We start from the raw sequence: 25782 nt of genomic DNA on the forward strand, positions 1-25782 counted from the left end.
GGTCGCTTCTGCAGCCTGGGATATTTGTTGGGTTTTTTTTGTTTTGTTTTTTGTTTTTTTTTTTTATAGTTTAAAGGAAAAAAAAAAAAAAGTCTACCAGGAACTTTGCCTTTGGCCCTTGTAAAATGACCTAAAATTAGCGCAGTGAGAAGGCTAAAAATAGGAATAACTTTTGTTTGCTTACAACTGATCTGTCCCCCAATAAGACAGGAGCCCAACACAACAGATCTCCCTTTTTTGGTAAGACTGGGACAGGAGCACCCAGAGAAATCCAATATTAAGTGTGCTTGTATGTAAACGATCTTCTTTTGCATAGTATGGCATTATTCTCACATGATAAGGGGGCAAGAAGCCATCCCCAAGGCCTGTAGATGGATAAATCTCAATTTACTCCCAGAATGCTGCAGAAATTCGGCATATGCCCTAGTGGGATTAATAACATGGATGAGGTGGGCAGGTGGAAGCAGTGCCTCCCTCTTTCACCCACCCTGGACAGCCCTGATGTTATTTCCTTAGTCTGTGTGCAGAAAGGGATGCCATGAAACAGTGGCTTGACATTCTCTTTCTCCCAAACGAAGAAAAAGAAGGAATGTTTCTGCAGGGAGGGGGATTAGGGCTGGCAGGACACTGTGCTAACAGCCCTGCGTGGACCTTTTAAAAGCTGGGCTGCGTTAGTGGCCTAATGGATTGATGTGGTTTAGTCTTTAAATAGGTACTTAGAGAACGGTTTAAATGTGAATAACGGAGCGATACCTTATTAAAACCAACTGGCTGGAAGAATTATAAATTCACAGCTCGTTCAAACAAGAAAGGAAAGCCCATGACATTTCCTTAAGGAGCAATGATAGTCTGCAGTGTCAATATGGCTTTGGTATACACACATTAAAATGTGTAAGTCTCTATTTATGGGGTAATGGCATGCAGAATTTCAGCTGGATATTTAAATGGAGCATATTTCCTCTTTCTTAATTGCAGCACTGGAGAGAACTAATTTCATTTTTTTTTGGCCTCTATTTAAATATTCAGAAAATTATTTTATTTTCTCAAACATCATAAAAAAAGGATTTTCCCCCTGCTTAGACTTTGTTTGCTAAGTTTCATGGCTGCAGTATGTAAATTTCACATCTGAATTAAAAAAACCAAACACTTAAAAATAGAAGTTGCAATAGAAATGCGCTCAACTTAAACTACAGTGGTGTTACAGCCATGTGGATGTGGCACCATAATTATAGCTTAAAAAGCAATTAAGATAAAAGCCAGTACAAAGAGATCAGCCAAATATCAAGAGACTCAATTCTAAGCAAAACAAATCTCTAACTTCAAGCTAAACAAACTTTTGGTGGTCCATGTACTCAACATTTTAATATTCATATAGAGACATGGAAACATACTGAGGGTTTGGGCTTCAAAAATGTTCCTTTAGCAGCAAAATGAGTTCAGAATCTCTTGAAGCTTTTCAGGAAAAAATGCATAATGGAAATCCCTGACCATTCTAGGGGAGTTCATCTGTGGGCTTCCAATGCTCATGGTTGACTCCAGTGCTGGGGTCGAATTATTTGTCCTCCCTCATGTGGGCCAAGGATCTAAAATTTGGCTCTTCCCTGAAGCCTGGGCAGAGCTGCTGGGAAGCTTGGCAAAGACTTGGGGTGTTTTCTGGTGAAATGCTGAGTCTGGATGAACCTCCTGTGCAACCTGTATTGCACCAGCAGGTTTTGTCTGTGAAGATAAACAGGACACACATGTAGATGTTTACATTGATCCTGTGTCACTCAGACACGTATGAACAGATATATTTGCGCAGAAATTTGAAATATTCCTGTAGACATGCAGTTCTGGACATGGACTTCATACGAATTATATGCATTGCACCCTAGCATCCCTTTTTATTCCTTTTCTGTATCAGTTTAAATTACAAATCCATTCATATATTACAAACCAATTTATATAATACAGACCCAACTAAAACATACTCTAGACAACAATTATAACCCTGTCATATGACTTTTTGTCTATAACAATCTTACAAAACTTAATACCTCGCTGGATTGGTATTAAATGGTAGAGTTCCAATAAAAAAAAATGGAGTTTTTATTCAGTTCTGTAGGCAGACAGACTACAGCGTCAAAACCAGAATTACAGAGCACAAACTGATGTACTCAGTTTTATGGGAATTTTCCATAAGGGAATACATTACATCTTAACTAATGTTTTGCCTTAAAACATAAGTTTTGCTGAACCAATTAAATCAACCAACTAATCTTGCACATGAAACATTAAACAAGAATGGAGTGTCTGCAATTAGCAAATAGCTTTGATGTGACTAAATATCTATCTCTATGCATCACCAGCATTCTGGGTTTAAGTCCCAGATGATGTTAGACATGCTGAATGTAAATGTTTGCTGCCTATAGGTTTCCAACCAGCTGAGTCTTGGAGCAGCAGCACTGCTGGGTTCAGAGGGATGGAAAACCAGATGTCAGCTGCTGTTAGTAGGAAAGGGCCTGTTTTGCATTAAAACATGGGTAAAAGTAAGAGAAAGAGAAAGAGGAAGGAAGGAAGGAAGGAAGGAAGGAAGGAAGGAAGGAAGGAAGGAAGGAAGGAAGGAAGGAAGGAAGGAAGGAAGGAAGGAAGGAAGGAAGGAAGGAAGGAAGGAAGGAAGGAAGGAAGGAAGGAAGGAAGGGAGAGAAAGAGAGAGAGAAAGAAAGAAAGAAAGAAAGAAAAAGACAGGCAAAGGATGCCATTAAAATCAAACGGCAAGCAAAAAGCACCATAGTTAATGCCCTTAAAAACAAAGACTGTCTTTAAAATATTCTTTAAAAACTAGGTTAGAAAGTGGAAAAAGAAGTCCGAATAACATAATAGTTCAAAAGTAGCATAGAGCAGCCCAGCTCTGCCGTCGGGTTCCCAAAATCCGTGCAGCCTGTGCAACACCTCCCTCCTGGGCAGCAGTGATTTTGGGAACCCGATACTCGGGGCTTTAGAAACTTTAGAGGCATGAGAAGCTGTGTGCGGAGGTGTGGCTTAGTAATTGCTCACCTTTTTTTGTGCAAACACAAAACCACCGCCCAGGCCAGGAGGCTCCGGTGTGTGGTGGGAGCAGGTGTGGATGCTGGAGGGGGCCCGCTGGGAATGCAGCGTGGGAAAGGAGGGACACACGGCACAGCCTGCTCGGATCGGCCTGGCAGCCCCACTCTGCTCCATCCTTGTACGATATTCAGCACCTTTCTTTCACATTTTTAACTTTTTTCTCAATGTTTTGTAGTGTTTGGACAACATTCTTGAGCCCATGGTGTGACCCTTGGGGACGGTCCTGTGCAGGGCCAGGAGTTGGACTCGGTGATCCTTGTGAGTCCCAGCTCAGCAGATTCTGTGATTCTGTTTTGTTCTGGAGAGAAACTGATCCCTCTTGGCTTCAGCTAGGGAGGGACCAGGCTCAAATACTCAGCAGAAAGACACAAATCTGGGTCTCCCCAAGCAGCTGAACACGCTGATTACCCATCTACTGCCTTGGAGGTAGAGATCTTCCAGCTCAGGCTCGAAACACCATTTATTTAGTATAAATAGTTCAATATTCACTAGACCTGAGAGATGCTTGAAGCTGTAGAGGTCAAGGAGGAACTGAGCAGGACCTATCTCTGAGGAGCAATGAGTTATTTGGGTACCACCATGTGAGGAATTCCAGCTAAATCCTTGGGGTGAAACAAGGAGCAACCTTCAACTGCAAATCAGAGCTGGTCTTATCTTGACACAAGAAATAATAACTGAGATATGTATGCAGGGGTGGAATAAGGAAAGTGGATTTGGAAGGACACAGTCCATTTTAAGAATCTACCATCACAAAATAAATAAAGTCACAGTTAAGGTAATGGCAAAACTTGCAATTTAATATTAAAAAATCAATTATAAAGATAAGAAATATGTATGAAAAATAATAGTTTCCTCCAAATGGCAAAAATTACTGGAGTGAGTTGTTTGTAGCAAGAAAATTTGTACTTTCCCCAGCATGTATGGGTGGGTTTTGTTGAACAGTGGAAATCCAGTTAAGCAAACAGGTGCAGAGATCTGCATTTCCCATTGCATCCTAACTTCTCATTATCACACCAGCAATTAATATTTTGGATCTCCTGATGATCAGAAGGCAGTTGACAAGGATGACTTAATCAGCCATTGCAGCACCTTGAGGGGGTTGATATTAGCAGGGACACTTGGCTGAAAAGGAGGAAAGGATTCCCAGATATCATATGGCATTCCATGAGCACGAGGGACAGCATCCTCCCAGTGGCCTCATCAGATGTGCCACACATTTAATGAGAATTCCTCAGGGGGGATGTTAAAAACACCAGTGGGATGTCTGAATTCCTTCTCCTTTAGCCCAACCTTCACCTACATGGGGAAGAGGTGATGGTGGGCAACAGCCACCACATGACTGGAAAGTGTGATCATTTTCCTGATTTTTTTACTAGCTATGATAAAAACCCGCAACAACTGCAAGTGGTAAAAATGAATGTATTATACAGTCATAGGAGCACAGAAGGGACCTTAAAGATCATCTGGTTCCTACCTCCAGCCATGGGGTTCCACTAGACCATGTTTCTCCAAGCTCTATCCAACCTCGAACCTTTCCAGGGATGGGGCAGCCACAGCTTCTCTGGGCAACCTCTACCAGGGCCTCCCCACCCTCACAGGGAAGAATTTCTTTCTGATATTTAACCTAAACCTACCCTTCACTCTGAAGCCATTCCCCCTTGTCCCATCCCTCCATACTCTTGCAAAAATTCTCTCCCCATCTTTCTGAGACAGAATTTTGCAGACTGGTAAATTTGTGAAAAACAGCAAAGGTGATTGGTGTAAATCAGACAACTCCTGCTCCTGCAGAATTGCTGAAGGTGCCTGGGAAGATGTTACAGTGGGGATACTGCAACACGTGTACGTGGCCTCAACGAGGCCAGTGGAAAAGAAATATATATGGACAGATTCTTGGTAGATGTTTCAGAGATGTTTATTTCTCCAGCCGCATGGCCGGGGCTCTGCCGAGGAACTGCTCAATCACGGGACCTGAGGGTCCTTGCCCGTGCAGGGGAACACAAAACAACCGATGGGGAACGAGGCTGACCAGGGAAAGCCCGTGACTCCCCCCCAGGGCCCCTCTCCCAGGACCACATGGCAGGGGGGAAGGGACCCCAATGGGAAGAGGCCTCAAAGGGCAGGAGGCAGCCTGAATAACTCACCCCAAGGAGACTGATGGCTGCTGCTCTCCTCCTATTTAAGCTGAAAATAATGTTTCCCTTCCCAGTGCTGTCCTGCTTGAACGTGGAAGGGTCCAGAAGTGCTCTGGTCCAGCTACGGGGTGGTGATGAACAAGATGAGAGCTTGGACACGTCTGCTCCAGCATGGAGCAGGGAATTACTGCTCTTCCCCACTGACATGAAGTCAAGCAGAGAAAGAACTGGGAGCCAACAGCCACAGGACCAGGACTTTCACCTCGGATGAATCATCAGGCTCAAGTCAAAAGCTCACCAGGTGAAAGAGTTGTAAAAGTGGAGGTTCCCACAGACCAAAAAGCTCTGTTGTGGAGTAGGATTGGGTGAGTCCTGTTGGTTTCAGCCACTCAGATGAGACTCCGTGTCCGCAGTTTTGCCCACCAGATGTGGCTGACCTTGCACAGCAAAGCCAGGCAGCAACAAGAGGTGCTTGGGGCTACAGCCCAGCTCAGCAGCAGGTGCCCTGTGAATAGTTATGTGTCTTCCACCTCTCCACTGCACCACATCCACCACAGCCTGGCCCCAGCCTGCTCACCAGCAAGGTCAAAAGCGTCTAGGACAATCTGCCAGATGGACAATGGTACTGTAGAGCCTCTGCTTCCTCGGGGAAGCAGCCTGAAATGGCAGGAATATGTACAGGAAAGGATGCTTCATTAGTTAACATCAAAAATTCCTCTGAAATAATAATTTTTAACTCACTGCCAGTCAAATTAAATTCAGACATGCCTGTAGTAACATTTGGGTCTGCGGGAAGAATTGTTGTTCAATTAAAAGAGAAGCCAAACACCATTAAAGTAGAAATGTATACAGCAAGTACAGTGGAATTCCACCTGCTCGTTCCAGATGTTTGCAGTCACTCACACATCTAAAGGCTCAGTAAATAGAGCAAATGATGCTTCAGAATAACTTAATACCAGTTCCTGCACCCCTTAAAAACAGAGCTGCTCAAGCAGGGTTAGAAGAAGGGATGTTGCTAAAAACCCTGCAGGGATCACACTGCTCTTGTGGCATCCTACAGCCTGAACGGGCTTGGGGATCCAAGACTTGAGCAATTCTCCAGGGATCTGCCCTGAATTCCTGGTTTAGCAAAGGGAAGAATCTGTGGATTAATAAGAAGAACAGAAAGTGGAGCTCAAAAGAAAGGATGGCTCCTATGAATGGGAAGTGCAGCTCTCTGAAATATGTGCTCAAAAGCCAAATATCACCTGTCACTCTGTGTTTGCAGCTTCCTGCACCAGGGGCAGGTTCCATAAATGTGTTTCCATCCAAGGGTAGCTGCTTTCACAGCTGATTTTAAATTCTCTGGGTAATTTATTTATTACCACTATTGCTCATCGCTACACTTCCTTAGCAGGGCAGCATTGCAGAGCTGGGAGTCTAAACCTTTCCTTGCATGGGAATGGTTCCTGATTGTTAAAGATCATATTCTGAACTTCCAGCAAATGAGGACTTGTGGAAATCATCTGCAATTAAAGGAAAACCATTCAAAGAAGCTCTTTTCCCAGCCTGGGAACTGATGACGTGGGATTCCTACAGACTGATACCCCCAGTCCCTTCCCAACACACCTTCTGTGTGTTTTCCTTCCTTTTGTGTTCTCCATGAGTTCAGCACAGACATTCCCAACTGGAAAATTACTAAATATTTAGAAAAATTGAGCAGCCCTTGTGCTCCTCCATCAAATTGGTTGAAATTGGGCTGCAGATTTTAAGACTGCAGTTGTTGAGGGAAAAGGCACAGTTCAGCACTGTTTGTGGAAACAAGACTTGTACCTGGAGTCAGAGAGGAGTTTTGACGACTCACCAGGAGATATCACTTCCAGAGCAAAGGACTCTCCACTTGGAAAGCCTTGCCCACTCTTCAGGCTTTAGGGAGCAGTTGAAGAGGGAGTCTTAGCCACTTTAACACATTTCTCCTAGACCTCTTGCCACCAGGATTCTAACTGGGCTCTGCAAAGCCAGAATCCTTCCTACTCCATGTACTCCCAATGTCCTCAGACCATCTCAGGCATACAGATATTATTATGTTCCACACTTCCTGACTTGGTGCATCTGGATTGTCCCCTGAAATATATCAGGATCCCAATGCCCAAAGAGGACATCAGGATGCCGGGCTGGGAGGGTCTCATGAGGTAGCTGCCCCTCACTATATGGACACACAAAATACCTTCATCACTGCCTTGGGAAGAGAAAACACTATTTTCTCACCCTGATTTCTTGTGTGCTCGTGACCACAGTCCTGCAAGGACAACCTGGGGCCAGACACAAAGCTCTGAGCTGGGTGGCACTTGGTGGGAGTTGCTGGGACTACTTTGGGCAGAGCAGAGCTAGCAGCCCAGAAAGCAGGAGGAGGAGGAGGAGGAAGGTGGTGTTCCCTTCCCTTCCTCTGCCTCCTCTCCCTCACACACACAGCATTTCCACAGGCTGTGCACAGGGACCAGGATTTGGGCATTAATTAATAGGATTACTTCTTATGAATTTCTTCTTCCCCTTTCTTTAGGATGGTTTCTGAGAGCAGTAGGTTTGACTCCCCTTCGTTAAAGCACCGAGGCTGCATTTGCAGGACCTGGGATGTGGTCCTCACCCCATCAATACCCTCTGATATGGGGCACGTTCCCAAATTAAGAAGAACACAGGATGGCAAATGATCATCCCCCTCAGCCCATAAACTGAGATACCCCCATTACCATAACACATCTCCCACACCCTGAGGCTGCCCCCACACATTGGATACTCCCTGGGCAAAGCAGGATGGGATCCCAGTATCACGCCTGGTGGGTGGTTTGTGTGCACCAATTTCCCCTCTCAAGCGGGATTTTGCCAAAACCCAAGGTTTGAAACCCTCAGCTGTGTGGAGAAGGAGCAGCTGAAGCCAAGGAGGCACCGAGTACCTTTGCTGCTGCTCTCGTCTCAGAATCTCTTTTCTTCATTATTGTAATGCAGCCTTTCATGTGATTTCTCTATGTAACCGATAATGTTCTTGAGCTTGCATTTCACAGGAAAGGTTATTTTTGAAAAGAATAAAGAAAATCCTTATCAACCTACATGCTTGTTGTAGGAATGCCAACTCTCTTATAAGTGCAGGTCCATCCATTCCTTTATTTTGATGTAAAAAAATCTCCTGGCCTGCAACTACAACATGTAAGAGGCATTGCAGGCAGAACTTGATCTCATCTCACTCTGAAGACAGCAGTGCCTTTCTCCCCCAGAATAAATCCCAAACAAGCCCCCCTCCTGCTCCCAGCTTAACTGGCAGCTTCAGCAACAAGAGATAAACTTCAACCTACGTTTCCTTTCCAAGCTTAGTTGTTCATTACTTTTTCCCTCCCACACCTGCCTTGATCCCCTGCAAGAAGCAATTACCCAAATGATATTGTGGCTGGGGATAACTAAATACCCCTCCTGATACAAGGCAGTGATATCACCGTGACTTCCACAGGTCTCAACAGATTTTATACAGCATGCCTCAAAAAAAAAAAGGCCCTCCTCCAAAGCAGTCTTTGAACCTGCCCCCCGTGATAAGCACAGCTTGCAGAAAGGAAAGAGAAAATGGCAAAATCTCATGCCTGGAGCATTTGGACCAAGTGCAAAGCCCTAAGAAAGGTAAAACACCCAGTTGTTTGACAGTTCATAAATGCTGCAGAGCCCCTGTCCTTCTTTAAGATTATTGGAGGATGAAGAAGAGGTTCAAATTCTCAGACTTTCATTCAGGACAAACACCTCCCACCCACAAAAGTCACATTTCTGGGACAAATGAGCTCCCAATCAGAAAGTGTTTTTTAAATAACCCTCTATTTGCTTACATTGTCGGAAGATCAGCATCAGATTAATCTCCAGATCAGTGGGGGGAATCCAGGTGTCATTGGGCAAAGACCATTCACCAGAGACTCCACATGGCAAAGTCTACCCTGGAGGGAGCTGGAAGGGACCATAGAATCATGGAATGTTTGGGGTTGGAAGGGATCTTCAAGACCATCCAGTTCCAAGCCCCTGCCACGGGCAGGGACACCTTCCACTGGATCAGGCTGCTCAGAGTCCCAAAGATGTAAAAAAGGGGTCTGGTGTGGGGTATCATCACTTATGGCTACAGATCTGAGCTGCCAATCCGTAGCAGAAGCAGGGGGGTGAGTGGGAAAAACGCAAAACCTGCTGAAGGGCCAAGGCACAGATTTTCTGTAATTAGCAGCTGATGCCCATTGATTTTTGAAATAGCAACTCTTTAAAATAAAACAGGTTGCACAATGGTCACGCCGGCCAGGGAAATGTGCCCAAGGTCTGCTTCAGTGACAGACAACAGTGCCACCAGCACGGCACGGAGCAGCACTGAAGTGTGCACCCAATGGAGCGGGGACTGCCTCTCAAACCCCTTTTACTCCAGACCAATTTGTGTAAATAAACGCCAACATTTCTAAGGCTTGATTGACTTAAGTCAGTGAGAAGGTCTCTGCTGACTCCACTGGGCTCCAGATAAGGTTCTTCAGTTCAGTAGCTTCCAAAATGCATCTGCTTTTCTGATTTAGTGCTATTGTTTGATGCAGGTTGAAACCAAATGAGCCTTAATTAGCTTCAAACTGAGTTCCCTGTGTTTACAACATCCTGGTTTACAGTTCTGTGCTCCGTTCAGGTATGCACATTGCCAATCAGCTGGGAACCCTGGCTGCTCTTAAAATACCTGTTTGTCTCACAGTCTCTCACTGACTACAAAACCATATTTCTAAATTCTCACATAATCAAAGGTACACTAAAAATAGAGGAAATTCTCGCATATCAGGACAAGAAAAAAAATGCACGCAACTTCTTTGCTCACTGATGCAACCAAAACACCCAGGAGTTATTATAATGTGCATTCCCTTGACAGAGACTTTTATTTCATGCAAATTACTATGATTAAGATTCGAATGCTTTTTTTCCATTTTCGCACATTACTTAATCAATGTGAAGTACTGTGTAAAAATTGCATCTCTTCATAACAGTGATTTTGACCAAGTCAAGTGTTGCTGCTAGAATCCTAATCCAGACTTGTGATTCAATTATCATTTAGAGACTTTCTAAATTCAAATTAAGTTTACAAAAAAAAAAAAAAGAAGAAGTTAATATCAATATGGATCATTTGTAGGTTTTATCAAAGCAGCTTCCTGTTGCAAGGGAATGCAAAACATGTTGGATTCTTTCTGTTTCATTTATTTCTTTAACTAAACGTGAAAAATATACAGCACTGCACAGAATGTGAGCATTAAAATGTGTACCTTGGGACACTTCTTGCTCATATTGCATTGTTTATATTTTATAGGCAGCCATCCTGAGAGCTTGAGAGAATGTTTAAGCTCTGGATGTGGGCATCTGATTGAAGGAATGTTACCACAACTTCATGAATTGCCTGTTCTTCAGCTGAGTCCCAGAAATTCACCTCATAACCGAGGCTGGGTGTCTGCTTCAGTCCTCAGAGCTACAACTACCTAAAAAACCAGGTAAAATCTGTTAAAAACCTCCCTCCTCTTGGTGGTCTGTATTAAAATTAAGATGGAATATGCATGTACGTGATGCAAGCTGCCCATGAACAGCAATAACCTCATTACTTCCTGTGTTCTCACACAGTCAGTAAATATTTCATGTTTTTTGAGGGGATAAATTCACAGTGGGCTGCTCATGGGTGTGAAGGTCAGTAATAACTACGACCTCTTCCACATTCATGGAATCGTGGAATGGATTGGGTTGGAAGGGACCTTAAAGGTCAGCTTATTCCAACCCCCTGCCATGGGCAGGGACACCTTCCACTATCCCAGGTTGCTCCAAGCCCTGTCCAACCTGGGCTTGGACACTTCCACATAAGCAATTCATGCAACTTGGCATTGAAATTCCTCCCTCAAAGCCAGCAGTGCTGGTAGCAAGCACTTTTGGGAAATAAACCTCCAGCTACTCAACATAAAGAATCCAACCAGTGGAGGAGTTGCTACATCCCTTGGCCCCAGAGATAACACAAACTATTCTGGAGAGCATTAGTCTGGAATGCTTAATATAACGCCTCTAGATTTCAGAGGTTAGCTAGAAGATTACATTTGCATTAATGTTTTGGCTAATTATTCTCCTACAGCCACCTAGAAAGGTTACCTGGTCTTTCAAATCTGGTGTGTATCTAGTATGCTAGCAATTTCCCTTCCTTTTCATTCCTCACAGGACAGAAATTAGACATTGTCATTCCATATTATTTGTGACATGTTGACATTATAATTTAAAAGAATGCAGCAGTCCTGAACAGCTGGAGAGTAATCCTGAACAATCCTTGACAGTTTCCTTTGGAGGATGAATGCCCCTCCCTGGAGAACTGCACAGTCTCTTATTTTAAACTAACAGCTAATTTTAGACAGTTTGCCCTCTCAGAAATGCGTGCCACAGAGACTTCTCTACATGGTGAACAGCAGTGACCAGAGATAAGCACCCACACAGAAAAAAGAGAGAGCTCTGAAATAGATTTTCCCTCTTCTAAGAGACATGACTTGTTTGCTGTATTGCCTGATGGAGCCAAGGAGGGACTCTCATTGCTGAGCCAGCCCCCCCTCATGCTGTGCTGAGCTGAAAGCTTCTTGGATCCCACACACACTTTGGGGCTGCTGCTGTTTGCTGCTCCTCAGAGACTTGAGGGAATTGGGTTAAGCAGAGGGGATTTTTCCCCCCACCTACCCAACAGGCTCAGCACACTGGGATTGAAGGTCCTTACTCCTGGAAGGGAGAAGGAAGCACATCTGCAGCAGGGTCACGCATTACCTCTGTCTCTCGCAGGTCTTGGGTGTGCAGAGAGATGGAGGCACAAGCCAGAAAGCACCTTGTGGAGGGTGGAAAACAGCCTCGTATGGCTTTGTCTTTTGGGTTGTTGGGAGAATGGAGGAATGGGACCTGGGGATTCTCCTCCTGCTGTGCCCACGGAACAGAGCTCCGTCTCTCCTGCCCTTCTGCAACTGTGGTGTGGCCTTGAGGATGGGTTCAAACACTCCCTACCAATCAGTGCTTGTGTCTTTAGCCAGTAATACCTTGATTTTTTTCTTTCCATCCTTGTTTTTTTAAATTTTTCTTTCTTTCTTTTCTCTTTCTCTCTTTCTTCCCCCCAAAAGTCCTGACTTCACATCATCGTGCTCCTAGGACATCCCAGCCAAAGGTACACTGCTTGCAGATCAGACATCAGCCAGGTGACCCATTTGTCAGACCTGTGGGGTATTTTGGGTTCAGCTCAAGGGCAGCAAAAACTGCTGAAATTATTCTTGCTTTATTGTGTATCGTGTGGCCTGAACAGGAGCAGATCTGGCTTGCAGGAGTCATGGCAAGGACAAGCAGGAAGCACAGCAGGAATGCCTCTCTGTTATCAGGGGAGCTGGAGGCACTGCCCACACAGAAGGGAGCTCTCCCAAAAAGCTGCTTCATGCTCTGAAGCTCTTTTCTCTCCTGGGTACAACAGCAAGAGCAGAGAAGGACTGAAGGGATAAATACTTTTGTGCCATGAACTGAGCAAAGCCCCCTCTGCTCAAATAGGTTCAAGGCTGGGTCAGAGCTGATTTGCTCAACCACATTTTCTCTAGATTTGCATCAGTGTGGTCAGCCTGGTCACTGATGATGGAATTCTGCTTTGCTGGGACCACTGAGAGGCTTCATGCTGGCTCTGGTGGGGCTGTGGTTCAGCCTTTAACGTGTACAAGGTTTTCTCCATGCTGCACAGCTCCTCTGGGGAACAGTTCTGTCTTTTCTGAGTAGGAATCACTGCTGGCTGCAGAATAAAACTGTCTGGACCTGGGCTATGCTGGATAATGTGCCCTGTGATATCAAAGGGAAAATCACCACTGGTTTCAAGGACAACAGCTTATGGTGCCTTCTTCAGCTCTCTGTCATTCAGGAGTTTGCCTCATGGTTCCTACCAGTTAAACATTTCTATCAAATGAGGATAGTGTTCCAAAGAGGAAAGTCTGACAGAAAAAAACCCAGGAAGATTTCCTGGTTCTTTTTTCTCTAATTAAGAATGATTCCCCTCAGCTCTCAAGACTCTAATCTGGCTGTTACCCTTTTCAAGAAGAGAATAGTTTCCTTGCAGAATTTAGAGCAGCAAGCTTAAAAATCTAGGTTTTGGACTGAGGAGGTTTTAAAAACAATTTCACTGTCATTATTCTGTAGCTGGATGAGCCAACAAGCCGTGCAAAAGAAAACCCTGTGAATGTAAAGAGACTGAGTGGAGTGATAAAAACCCATCTCTGCAAGATCTGTGTGAGGAGGACTTGGTCACAAGAGTGATGCTGCTCCTGTGAAGAAACATTTGCAGGCTCCAACCCCCAATAACACATGTGGAGCAGCTGAGCAGGTAATACCCAGGGTGCTGCCTTGGGGCCCACAGGGGCGGGAGATGAAGCTGCTCCAACACTTGTCTGTGTGCAGGCACTCGAGTGAACACGTAAAATGTGTGTGCCAGAGCTGAAGGGCTTGTGGGGCTCAGGTGTTTGCACCTGATAAAAAGCCTGGACAAGTGTTGTGAGAGTGTGGAAGCCTGAAGAGGAGAAGTCAAAAATCATTCTCTTTCCCTGACAGATTCATTGCCCTAAAGACCAGGATCTGAACTGTATTTTCCACTGAGGACCAGGTACACCCCAGCTAAGAGGGGACCCAAAGAGCAATTTTCCTGTACATGGAGGAGACAGTGAAGGAAATTCATTTTACTGGGTCTTCCAAACTCATTCTCAAGCAGTTGTTAGAAATGTGAGCTCAGCCAGTTGCCTCTCCAGAAAGAATGAGATAAAATACAATAAAATAGCTTAGCTGAGTTTTTAAACCCTGATATCCCTATTGATTTTCCATGGAAAGCAGACAGTGATGAATAGTAACAGCACAGTGCCTTCAGGTTGGTTTTCTTGTGCTGAGATGCAGAATGTGTTTAAACAAGTCCAGCTTTACTAGGAATGGTCCTCTGGAGCACAAGTCACTCCTTGTGCATCACAGTCCCTCAGATCAACTCCCTTCCCCATTATCCTCCTCTAACTATGGAGTTGACACAATTTTGTTTAAAAACCTTGGATGTGACCCAGGGGATACAGTGGAAAACCATGAGCAAACCAAGGTTTGGGTAAGCCTTGCAAAGTCTGCTCTTTAAATGACCTTGAAATCCTCTCCTAATTTCACACAAGTCTTTACAAAACATTCCTGGGACAGCCTGGTGGGGAGAAAGGGCACTGGGTGGAAGAATGGCTCATGGGAAACATAACAACATTCCTGCCTGAGAGATCCTGAACCATGACACCCTCAGAGGGTGTCCAGCAGATCTTGCAGAACCTCATTCTGCCCTCTCATCCAGTGACAGGAGGCCTCCTGGAGCCAGTGGACCCTGCTAGGAGAGCAGACTGCTGATGTGAGGCTTGTTCCTGCAGTTTCTAATATCTGAATGTGCAATGAGAGACATGGACAATTGTGGCCCCAAATACCTGTCCCCAAACCAAGGCTGGTACTAGTCGGGAAAGAAAAAACTGTATCTCCCCATAGTCTCCACTCTTCCCCAGGGATGGAGCTATTTTTTTCTGTGAAAATGCATTCTAACATGCCTTTGAAGAAGTCCTCTCCTGACTTGCTTCATCTGCTGGCAAAAGAATCCATCCCTATCCACCCAGGACAGAAAGAAAACATAAAAAACGCCTCCTTATTTTCTTTCCCATTCGCACATTTTCAATCAAAACAGATTTATGCAAGCTATACTGAATGTGCCACAAATCTCTTTGCATGGTTAAAGTTGATTAATTGGGGTCGGAAGTGAGAATTAAAAAATGGCAGCAGCTCACAAAGCACAAATAGCCTCTCCCGGGCCTTGCGGATGATGGAGCACGAGCGGAGGTGCCGGAGCTGGTTCTGCCTGGAGGAGAACCGCCTCCTTCACCTTGGGTTAAACACTCAAGAGCAAAGCTGGGGTTTGGGGGGAGGAGGCTGCCCTCAAAATAATGTGTGTATAATCCTCAAGATAATCAATTTCTTACAGATGTTTTGTAAACTTTCGTGTTCGAGAGCGCAAGCCATAGTACTTTCTAAATCCCTAGGGGTTGTACTTGATATCCATTTGTTATTTCCTAATGCTATTCAATCTTTTTTTTTCCCCCCCTGACTTTTTTTCTTTTTTGAAGCTTGCAGCAATAAGCCTGAGCCTTACGCCGGCAGTTGCCACCGCTTCTGCCATTCCGCAGTGAACTTTGTGCGTGTTTTCATATTCCTTTTCTTACCCTCCCGATAAAAGCATTATCAGGGAAATTCAAAAGCAAGCAGAAAACTGGCATAGCTAATTTAGGCTAATTAGTATGGCAGAAGCTGAGTCTTCTACTTCAGAGGTTCCCATGCCCTCCCATGTCTCCACCTGATCGCCTTGTCCAGCAGCAAACCCAGGAGGCAGCTCCAATTATATCATAACCTCTTCAAACACCAAGCCACTCAAGCTAATTTTATCCTATTAAACAGACTGAAGGATTCAGAAGAAAGGTTCTCCCCCAAAAGCTTCAATTACCAGTGTCCCTGATTACCATCTTTACAATCCTATATGCTACAGTTAAATACTTTTTTGCTTAGTGTTGCTTTCTTGATTTAGATGAAAAGCGAGTATTAAGAGCATGTCTTTTTAACTCAAGCAAGTGACATTCATAAAAAAAGAAAAAAAAAAGAAAAAAACCGGAGCCTCTCTTGTTATTAGCGTGTTTAATCAAAGTCAAGTTTAGAACCGTTCAAAGACAATGTAATTGGGGAAATGTAAACATCCCCTCACATCCGGTGGCATTTAAAGCAGCCACAGGTAACTGCCAGGAACAGCAGTGATGGCCAAAAGTATCAGGGCTAGAAGAACAAAAAAAAAAAAAATATAATAATAAAGAAAACAGCAGGATCTCCTTAGGAAAGGAAATGTCGAATGGTGCTGGGATTAAATCCCATGTCACTAATCAGCAATAAGGACAGAAAACAGCCCCCAAGGTGCTGGGCTGCTCCATCCTTCCTTGCACCAGCACGGGGTGGCCCTGAGCACACAGTCACCCCTGGCCAAACACACTCACCTGGGTCACAGATGTGCCTGGGCTCTCTGCCTGTGCCCCAGTCCTGAGGTGGCCTCCAGTCTTCACTCTCCATCCCTGTGACTCCCCTTGTCTGAGAGCCAGGAGCTCCCTGGAGAACCAGCTCCCCATTTTCCTGGTCAGTGCTCCTCCCAGGGGGCTGCAGCCTTGGCTGATGACTCCAGGTGCTGCTACAATTCAAATAATCCAGGCTATTATTTTTAACAACAGAGGGGAAAATGGGAAAAAATATATGTCACCTGAGCATCAAATTAACCCTCTTCTGAACACTGAACCTGGGGGAAGTGCAGGTAATAGCAGTACCTGTTGGGACAGCATTTAAATGGAAACAACACCAGGATATGGATCACCTGGGAACTTCAGCAGCACAAATAATAGCAAAAACACATCTCACTTTTTTAGAAAGAAACTTGCTCTTCACCTTCCCCAAGTAGACTAATTTTGCTTATTCTTCCTCTTCCACTGACAGTAATTGTTTCAAGCACACTCAGAACTTAATTGTGAGTTCTCACAATTCTTTTCTTTTGGGTCATCCCATCTTGTTAGCTCCCATCACTAGCTGGTGGCATTTGGGGGTTGGATTTCACTTCTGATCTACTCCTCCTTGAAGCTGAAAATGAGCATTTTTCTTTTCCTCTAGAAACAAATAAACAAACAATTTCTGCCGTTTAACAGAAATTGAATGAGTTTCACCCAATTGCCCACACTTCGGGTGATAGGGAGGTGCCATTGTCTGCAGACAATGATTCTCATGCAAATGAAACAACAACTCAACAAGAATCCTCCGTATCTCTGTTTGGGCCAATTTTCTTAACGTTTCAGCAGAGCTTAATCTGTTGGCAGAAGTGTTTAGGCCCATTAACAGCTAAAGTCACAGAGTCCACAACTCACCCTGCTGACAGTAAACACGGAATTTGAGGAATGGCCTTTAAACAATGGCTAAGCCACAAACCATTTTGTCATCAGATGCTGTGAAAGGCATAGAGGCTGATGATTTTCTTCCTTGGGTTACAGCGATTTGAAAGCCTGGCTTCCCTCCCCCGAATCCCCAGCACCCTCCAGGCTTGAGTTACAGCTGTTTTATTTGCCTTTCCAGCCCTACAGCTGTGGGACGGGTGTTGCAGGTGTGCTGCCCACAAATGACTCATTCCAGGGCTTCGTATTATTTATTTATGTTGGCTGCCTTGGAAGTCAGGGCCGCCCTCTGCTCACCACTGGCCAAACACAGGACAACACCACGCTCTGTGTCCTGCAGGGCAGATTCCTGGATTTAATTGTGCTCAGGGAATGCTATGCCCAGGTCCTTGCCTATCAATCCCCATTGAAGAGGGATTGGAACTTTAAGGTGTCTTCCAATCCAAACCATTCTATGACTCTGTTTCTGTGGAAAAGAGAAAATTTATCGCGGGGAGGGGAAATAAACGGTGATTTCCAAATAATAAAGTGCTAAATAAAATCCATAAAGCTTAAACCCTGGCAACAGGTATGGGTATGAGGATAAGGATGCTGGGGCTTCTCACCCATGTTTCCCAGTGAGAAGCTCTACTGGGCAGCGCCAAAGGAAGTCACTTTGAAACCCACTGCCTGAATGGCACCTGAGTTTATCCCCTTTCCCTGGGGAAAGAACCACAGTCAACGTGATGGCAGATGGCTGCACCCCAAAAGAGTTTTTTAAACTTCCCTGGACGTGTTTGGAAAACACAACTCCCTGCCTTCCAGGCATTTTTCTGGTTTCTTCCAAGGACAAACCAAAGAACAGGAGGGGAAGAGAGGAATGAGGATCAGGGCAGGTATGGAATGTTCTAGCTGCACATCCAGATATCCCATACTTTGATTTGTTCAGGCTGCATTCAAACTGTGTTGCAACCGCCGCTGCCATGAGGAGTCCCCATCATCATTATCAGGGAATGAGAAGGAAGGGGAAAAAAAGATGGAGTGGGAGAGACTTGGTTGTGCCTGGAATGCAACATTAGGCACCAGCATGGAGAGCTCTTCATCATTCCACAGCTCTGGAATGCCCACATTTCCCTCCTCCACCTCTGACATTCATTGCCATTAAGGGCAGGTGAGAACATGAGGTTATTTTGGTATGGTGGCTTCTGAGCAACACTTTGACAATTCATTGCCCCAGCCTTGGTACAGATTGGTCCAAAGCCACCAAAACACGTTTCTTCCCAGTTAATTAATTAAGTGGCAGACAAGATTCTGTGTTTTGCTGGAATATAAGTGAAATGAAATGAAATGAAGGTAAGAGAAAAGAAAAAAATAGTAATATAAAATAGACTTATTTTTTTAAAAAAGTAAAAATAAGAAGGCTTGTGGTCAAATTTTTCTGTCCTTTCAGTTTTTTGAATAAATGCTACAGTGCTTCACGGAAATTTTTTTAAATTCAAAGGTATCAGTCAGCCCATTAAACCATGTTATTCCGTAATGCCAGACTTGTTTCATTTACATCTTTAGATCCTCATGGTTACAGTGACATGGTTGCCAACTGCAAATTAAATGGGGGAGGAAAGGTTTGTGAGGCTTTTTTTTTACAGATGGCAATTGGGAACAACTCTGGTGCTGCCAGTACCAAGCTCTAGGGGTGAGAACAGAAATTGATTTTTCCATAGATTCTTCTGTACAATTCTGAGTGACGTGGTTCCAAACACCCACACCTGTCTGAGGAGGTAGCTGCTGGGTGTGGTGGTGGCTGGTGGCACAAAAACACACCTCAGCTCCTCGTGTGTGCCACTATCCCACCTTTCAGCCCCTCATACAAGCATTTAACTACAGCTCCAGCTTTCCCCTGACTCCACACTCAAGCTGACGTGAACAGATGGAGAGGCTGGGCAGGAATTATATGAATGAGAGTTGGAAGCACAAGGAAAGGATGAAAACTAAGAGTTTAGCATGGAGCAGAGATCTTTATCAGCAGCACCAGGACCACGGGGATGTATTTTGCCTGGAGAGTGTGACAGCAGCACTCCATGAAATTCACTTTTTACTGGGCTGAAAGCTCTTTTCTCTATTTTTAACATACTACAGAGCCCTTATAAGTCCCAAAATACCAACCAGAAATACCCCTTGGTAACAAAGTGGAGTGTATGCAGCAACCAAGCCTTTCGATCTACACGGCAGCATCAAAGAGGGGATCTAATAAAATTTTAAAAGGGAACAAGCCATAAAACTCAGATCAAAGACTCTGAATCGTTTTGCTTATTTCTGACAGACCTGAACATTTCTTGGGAGAGTTTCTTCTAAAAGAAATAAATAAATCACCCTCCTAAAGCTACAGCAGGGCATTCCCCCATACATGCACATAAATACACACACACACACTTGTGTCACACTTGTGTACATGAATAAAATGTCCACGGTAAATCACTTTGCAAGACTTGATTTTTCAAGACCCTGTTCAGGATATCCTGATGGGGAGGAGGTCCCAGGAGTGTGGTGGGACAGGAGCCCCCTATGCCAGGCTGGCCAAAATGAGGAGGCACAGCAGTCACATCTGGCTTAGCAAGGCATTTATAAGTTACTGATTTCAGGGTGTACAGCAGAGATGTTGAATGAACCATGAAATTTAATTTATTAGAATTATCAGAGAGACAAGAAAAATTTGACTTGTATTGAGCATGCAAGGATATACCATCTAATTTGGAAGTTTTCACCCCCCTTTTAGAAATTCAAAAGATGTCACAGTTTTCCTTTTTTTGGGGGCATGTATAGATTGAAGCTGGATATTTTGCTGGAAAAGTATTTCTTCTTCTGGGTTTTATCAGAAGTGAAAATGATCTCGGCATTCGTGGCTTAGTCCTGGCTAATCAGAACATGCAATCAGAGACATCACATCGTGTTCCTGCCTGCAAGTGAAGCCAGAATTAAAGCATCTGGGTGTTCCAGGGGCCTTTGGTGGGTACCAGAACCCTCTGTCCATGGACGAGGTTCTCTGCTGCAAAGTGAGACAGAGATAGGCTCAAAACTCACCTCTTCAGGAACAAGGTGGCATCACAAGCATGGGGTTTTCAGCCAAGTTCTCTATGGGGTGTTAGGAGCTCCTTTTGAGCTGCCAAAAACCATCCACTCAAACTTTGCAAGCCCAAATGTTCACCCCAAACTTGAGCGTGGCCTGAATCAAGCAATGAAAGTTAATCGGCGTCATTAAATCTGTCAGAGCAGCAGGTTATTAAAATTACCACCATTCACTCTTGGAAATGGGAACAAAAAATTATGCCCTGGCTTTCTGAGCGTGTTTGTCTTGTTTTCCCACACTGCTCATGAATTACTCCAGTATATTACAATGTCCTCTATCCGTCTTCATTAGCATTGTGAACAAATTGTATTGGGCTGTAATGCAGCTTTTTTTTTTTTTCTTTTTTTTGTTATTGTACAAACATACACGGTGTACAGAAAATGGGCAATTTAATATGAAAAGAATATTGTGCCTCAGAATTTTTATTTTCTAAACAGTCATTTCAGTTGGGAATTATTGCACAATTTGTGCATAATTTCTCATGGATAGTTATTTAAATATAAATAGGGAAAATATGTAAGTCCATATGGCGGCTATCTACCCTTTCTTGATGCCTCTCCATATTTTTAATAGTGCAATAAACAAAAGATAAAAACATCTCTAAGCCACACACTAGTCAAAAGAAGATAATTGTGCCTCTATGTGTTTATTGTAATTTGAATGTGCTTCAATTAACTTTCCTCAATATTTCCCAGTTCTTTTAAAAGAAACTTAAATTGGTTTTTATTTTGTGAAATTTGTTTTCTGTGCAATAAGAAAAAAAAAGAAAACCACAATGCCTTTGTTTACCTCATTATGGATACATCCTATGCAGGAGTAAAGCTCAAACTCTTTATTCCCAACAACCTTTTTTTTTTTCCATTCTCACATGCTTCTTATCATACTTTAAGTAAAAATATCAAATTTCTAGTGTTCCTGAGGAAGAGGCAACTAATCATCACCCAATATATCACATATCAAAGTGTGGTAAAACACGAAAATGGCAGAAAAGCAAACTCTTGCACTTTTGCACTGCAGTTACTTTTAAAAGATGACAATTTATTAGCCTTTCCTCCTCTAAATCATCAGGGCCACCAGAACAGAGAGAATGTATCTGGAATGCTTGTTGTAATTAACCTTGAGGCTTTTATTTAAACAAGGTCAAACATTTTAACAGCTTTATAAATCAAGGTTGGGTCCGCGTGGCTCTACAGCACAGGCTAATGACAAAATGCACACGGAATACTTATGAAACAGCATTTATTTTTACAGAAAAAAATATCCTGCAGGCTTCAGGGAGACACACCCACAGGCAGAGCCGGCACTGAGGATGGATATCCAGCCCCAGCCCCAGCCCTGACCAAATGCCCCAAGGTGACTGCTGGAATGCTGAAATGTGCTTTTTTTAGCTGCTACCAAGGAGCCCAGCCCAGGTATGGGCAAATTAGGTCATCTGCAAATGAAGTGCATTTTTAATGCGATTGCAAAATTACAGGAGGTAGATTGCAAACATCCCAATATTTGCTGTTCCTCTTCTTAATGTAGTCTGATTTTTATTTACTCTTTCTCCTGCATCAGTCAGGTTTTATTGGAAGGAGAAGGAAGGAGAACATGTGAGTTGAGTAAGATGAACTACTGCCTCATAGTGAACCTTAATCAATCTCTAAACCACCCTTGGATTCCTCCAGCCATTCTGGGTTATCCCCTCCTTATTAATAAAAAGTGGCCATCAGGAGTAATTTTTTTCAGCATGACGAACACTGATATTTCTATTTTACACTGTAAAAAAAACCAACAGCTTTCAAGTCACCCCTGTTCATAATTTCACTCTCTGTTCAGTGTCAATGTGAAGAATATCACAAGTCACAGAGCCTGACACAGTTCCTTTGCCTGGTGCTCCTCTCCGCAGGCATCCCTCACCAAAAGTCCTCTCTGAAATCAAGGAGATCCACATGGACAACAGATGACCACCCATATGTGTGACCCAGCTTTAAAATAACCAGAATAATTTTCCTAAATGGCTCAGGTAATTTCTCCTCAAATACTTCATGGCTGTGCAATGTCTTTTCTTAGCCCCATGATGTATGAATTACCCAGATCGCTCTCCATGTTCGGTCTCCTGAACCTCACATCAGGTTTGCCACAACCACGTCCCAGTGTGAGCTCTGGGTGCCTGAAAACATTGGTGCTGCTGCAATCGGGACCTCCTCCTAAACCTAAACCTCACCCCTGTTACCTGGCCACAGAATATTCTGTCACAGAATCATAGAAGCATTGGATGGATCGGGTTAGAAGGGACCTTAAAGATCACCTCGTTCCAACCCCCAGCTAAAATCATACCCCACCAACAGTGGGGACCGCACTAGGCGAAGAGAGAAACACTTTTCAGCATCTGCGTTCACCATTTTAATTGACTTCTTTCATTTGCTCCCCTCCTTTGCCCTCCAATAGTGAGCATTCTCGCCGCTGTGGTAACCCCCAGGAAAAAAAACAAAAACAAACCAAACAAAACCAAAACCAACAAACAACAGTTGTGCTAAATGAGATTTTTATGTGTGGGTGTTTAAGTATCCGCGTGAAGCAAATTTCTACCCTCTTCTCATCAAAAAGGGAACGAGACCATGTGAGTGATGTGACCAATTACCGCCGAGAACCCCAGAGCAGCTTCTGAATATTCACGTCCAATTGCTCGTTTGGTGGAACAATTGGTTTGAACAGTTTGAAAAGGCAATGATGTCAAATGTGCGGCGTGATTAAACGCAGCGAAATTACCAGCCGTTCAGCTGAAAAAGAAGCTCTGTTTCCTTCCCAGGGTAATTCTCCTCTCGAATTTTATTCTGATGGGAGCAGGAAACACCCGGATCTGTCAGGGGGAGAGATGCAGCTGAGTTTTGGAGGCAGCATGGACCGGGATGCACATGGGAGCTTTGCTAAGGGTGCACCAAGCCAAAAGCTTCCTCTTCACCTTCCTCTTCCTGCAGAACCACACCTCCACCCCAGCGAGAGCAGGGCAGAGGTGTATTTTACAAGCACACCCCGGTGCAAACGTGATTTGAATGAAAGATTTTCAGGGCCAAGTTATCCGTGAGTTGAATTGTCCCGAGAACCAGCAAAGGCTACGTGTGTTCCATCAATACCAGCCCCTTTTGGGAGCTTCCTGCACAGGCAAGGAACACCCTAAACCCACAGTCCAGCTGTTTGATTCATGCCTGTTTCTGTCATCACTGAAAATGGCCTGTAGTTATAAAAAATAGACCATTAATTCTGCCATCCTGTTTTAAAAATGCCTCTACCACATATCACACTTCAGTTCTGTGACTGACTCATACAGATCCAAGCATTGGGAGACAGAGCATTTTTTGTTGCAGTACACAGAGCAGTGTGTGCTTCCCAGATGGCAGAAGGGAGCTGAGAGCATCCGTGAGGAGGAAAGAAGTAATGCATCCTGCAGGATCACATCTTCTGCTGAGCCCTCGTCAGGGAGAGGGCCACAGGAGCACTGCCCACCTCCAGCTGCTCAGGTCTGGGCCCGCCTCTGGAATCAATTTCTCTCCTCCTGGCCTCCCTTTGGGGAAGGTGATTGTTCACATTATTGTAAAAAAACCCACCATTTTTTTTCTTAACAAACAACTTCCAGACATTTTGTGAATATGCAAAAGGCTTCTTGATGTAGAAGGCTAAAATGATGAAATAACCTTTATAAAATCCTCCCTGAAACTAGGGAACTTTTTCTTTTCCATCCGTTCTTCCTGTTTCCTACCCAGAGATCCGAACTAATTTTCCTTATCCATAGGCTCCCTCCATGCCCTCAAAAAAAAAAAAAAAAAAAAAAAAGAGAGAGAAGGGGGGAGACTGTATTCACTAATTATACATCCTGAAAAGAATTTGGTTCAGTGTAAGATGATCCTAGTGATATGCTAATCCCTTTTTCTGCTTGGTGCAGCCTGAAGCCTGTGTCTAACATTTTTTTCAACTGTATGACAATAAAAGTTGTGGCAACAAAAGGAATAAATGGGCAGCTAAAGAAGGTATAGCCGAAACACATGGCAGACCAGTTCTCTCCTCTCCTTCTGGCTGCTCTTTTGTAGGCTCTGGTTTGGTATCCTCAAGTCAATAGCCGAAAGCCAGCCACCTTAGCAACTTAGTATGACACCCAAGCCCTCTCTCTTTACATTCATGAATAGTCAGCAAGCAGCAGACAAAATAGAACTAATCTTTTTTGACAGAATTGTTCAATTTTAGAGGAAAGGCTTTTGAGGCACCTTCCATACATTTGCAGAATATGAGACAACAATGGCCACCACCACATTTTGACAAAAGGACGACCAGGGGTGTGAGCGTGCACACGCACCACGGCCGTCAACAGAAAATATTGCAGCCAAGTTCAAGCCACTGCAGGATGTGCCCATTGTTAGGGGGAAGGCTGGCAGGCAAGAAAATAAGTAAATTAATAAATAAATAAATATTTAAAAAAACCCCAAAACTCCATTGTTTTGTTGCCGACTATTAAACATACACATCCCGATAATGTGTGATTAGGGTTATTTGTCTTGATTAACCCAAGTTAAGAGAGCTGATTAATATCCACTCTCTAATTTCCTGTCATAGGCTGATAACTTCATCCTTTTTTTTCTTTTTTTTTTTTCTTTTGGACCAATGAATCTTATTGCCAAATGCATTCAATCCCGCAGGTTCTCGCCTGCATTTAAAAGCTGGTTTTGCCATTTCGAAATCCTGTAACGCAGCAGCCACTCACAAGTCCAGGGTGTGTAGGGAAAGGCATTCCCGCTTTTCCCTTCTCTCCCCTCCATTTAATACAAGCATATCTCTATCTCCAAAGACAGAAAGCAGGGAAGAGGTAATAATAATAATAATAATAATAATAATAGTAATGACAATAATAACAATAATAATAAATGCACCCAGTCTGTGGGCAAAACCAGAAGTTAGCAACATGGTCCATGCAGCTGCAACACTGCATTTAAAATTCAGTTTACTCCTAGGAAGAGGGCTAATCCTGCCCCTGTAATTCCCTACAGCCAAAATGTACCCCCCTCCCTGAGTGACAGTGCAATGCAAAGACACTCGCACGCTTATCTTCCCCAACCAGATGGCCGACTTGGATCAATGCACACACGCCACGATCAATGGGAGCGATAAAGAATTAGGAAAACAGTGGTACATGCTCCCAGAAAGCTTGTACACTGCATAATTATTTTATGATTCTACACATGGCTACATGTGATACTGGAGTCAAGAAGGAAAAGGATAATTAGAGAGCCAGAAAGCACCCGTACTGCACTACACACTTTGTCAGTCAGCAGTTCCCACTCGGCTCAACTCACCGCCGTTATCTCCTCTCCTGCCCCCTTGCAAACGAATTTAGGAAATATGTAAAATATGAGGGGGAGGCGGCTTCTGGGTTACCGAGACGGGATACGGGAGATTATCGTGTCCTGTG

At 44.0% G+C, this 25782-nt stretch overlaps 1 long non-coding RNA gene across 10 annotated transcripts in view; it reads left to right on the plus strand.

The window, feature by feature from the left end:
- Positions 1-24365, plus strand: part of LOC120410102 — a 96341-nt gene extending 71976 nt beyond the window's left edge. For 2 of the 10 annotated variants that reach the window (XR_005602040.1, XR_005602045.1), the window contains 4 exons: positions 5294-5584; positions 10549-10726; positions 12365-12408; positions 13413-24196. This is a non-coding gene — a long non-coding RNA (uncharacterized LOC120410102). Of the gene's footprint in view, positions 1-5293; positions 5585-8697; positions 8862-10548; positions 10727-12364; positions 12440-13412 lie in introns of all 10 variants that reach the window. The other 8 variants (XR_005602044.1, XR_005602048.1, XR_005602046.1 and 5 more) reach the window with 7 other exon arrangements.
- Positions 24366-25782: the final 1417 nt, after the last annotated feature.

The sequence above is a fragment of the Corvus cornix genome, chromosome 5 (assembly GCF_000738735.6).
Source record: "Corvus cornix cornix isolate S_Up_H32 chromosome 5, ASM73873v5, whole genome shotgun sequence".
Taxonomy (NCBI): domain Eukaryota; kingdom Metazoa; phylum Chordata; class Aves; order Passeriformes; family Corvidae; genus Corvus; species Corvus cornix.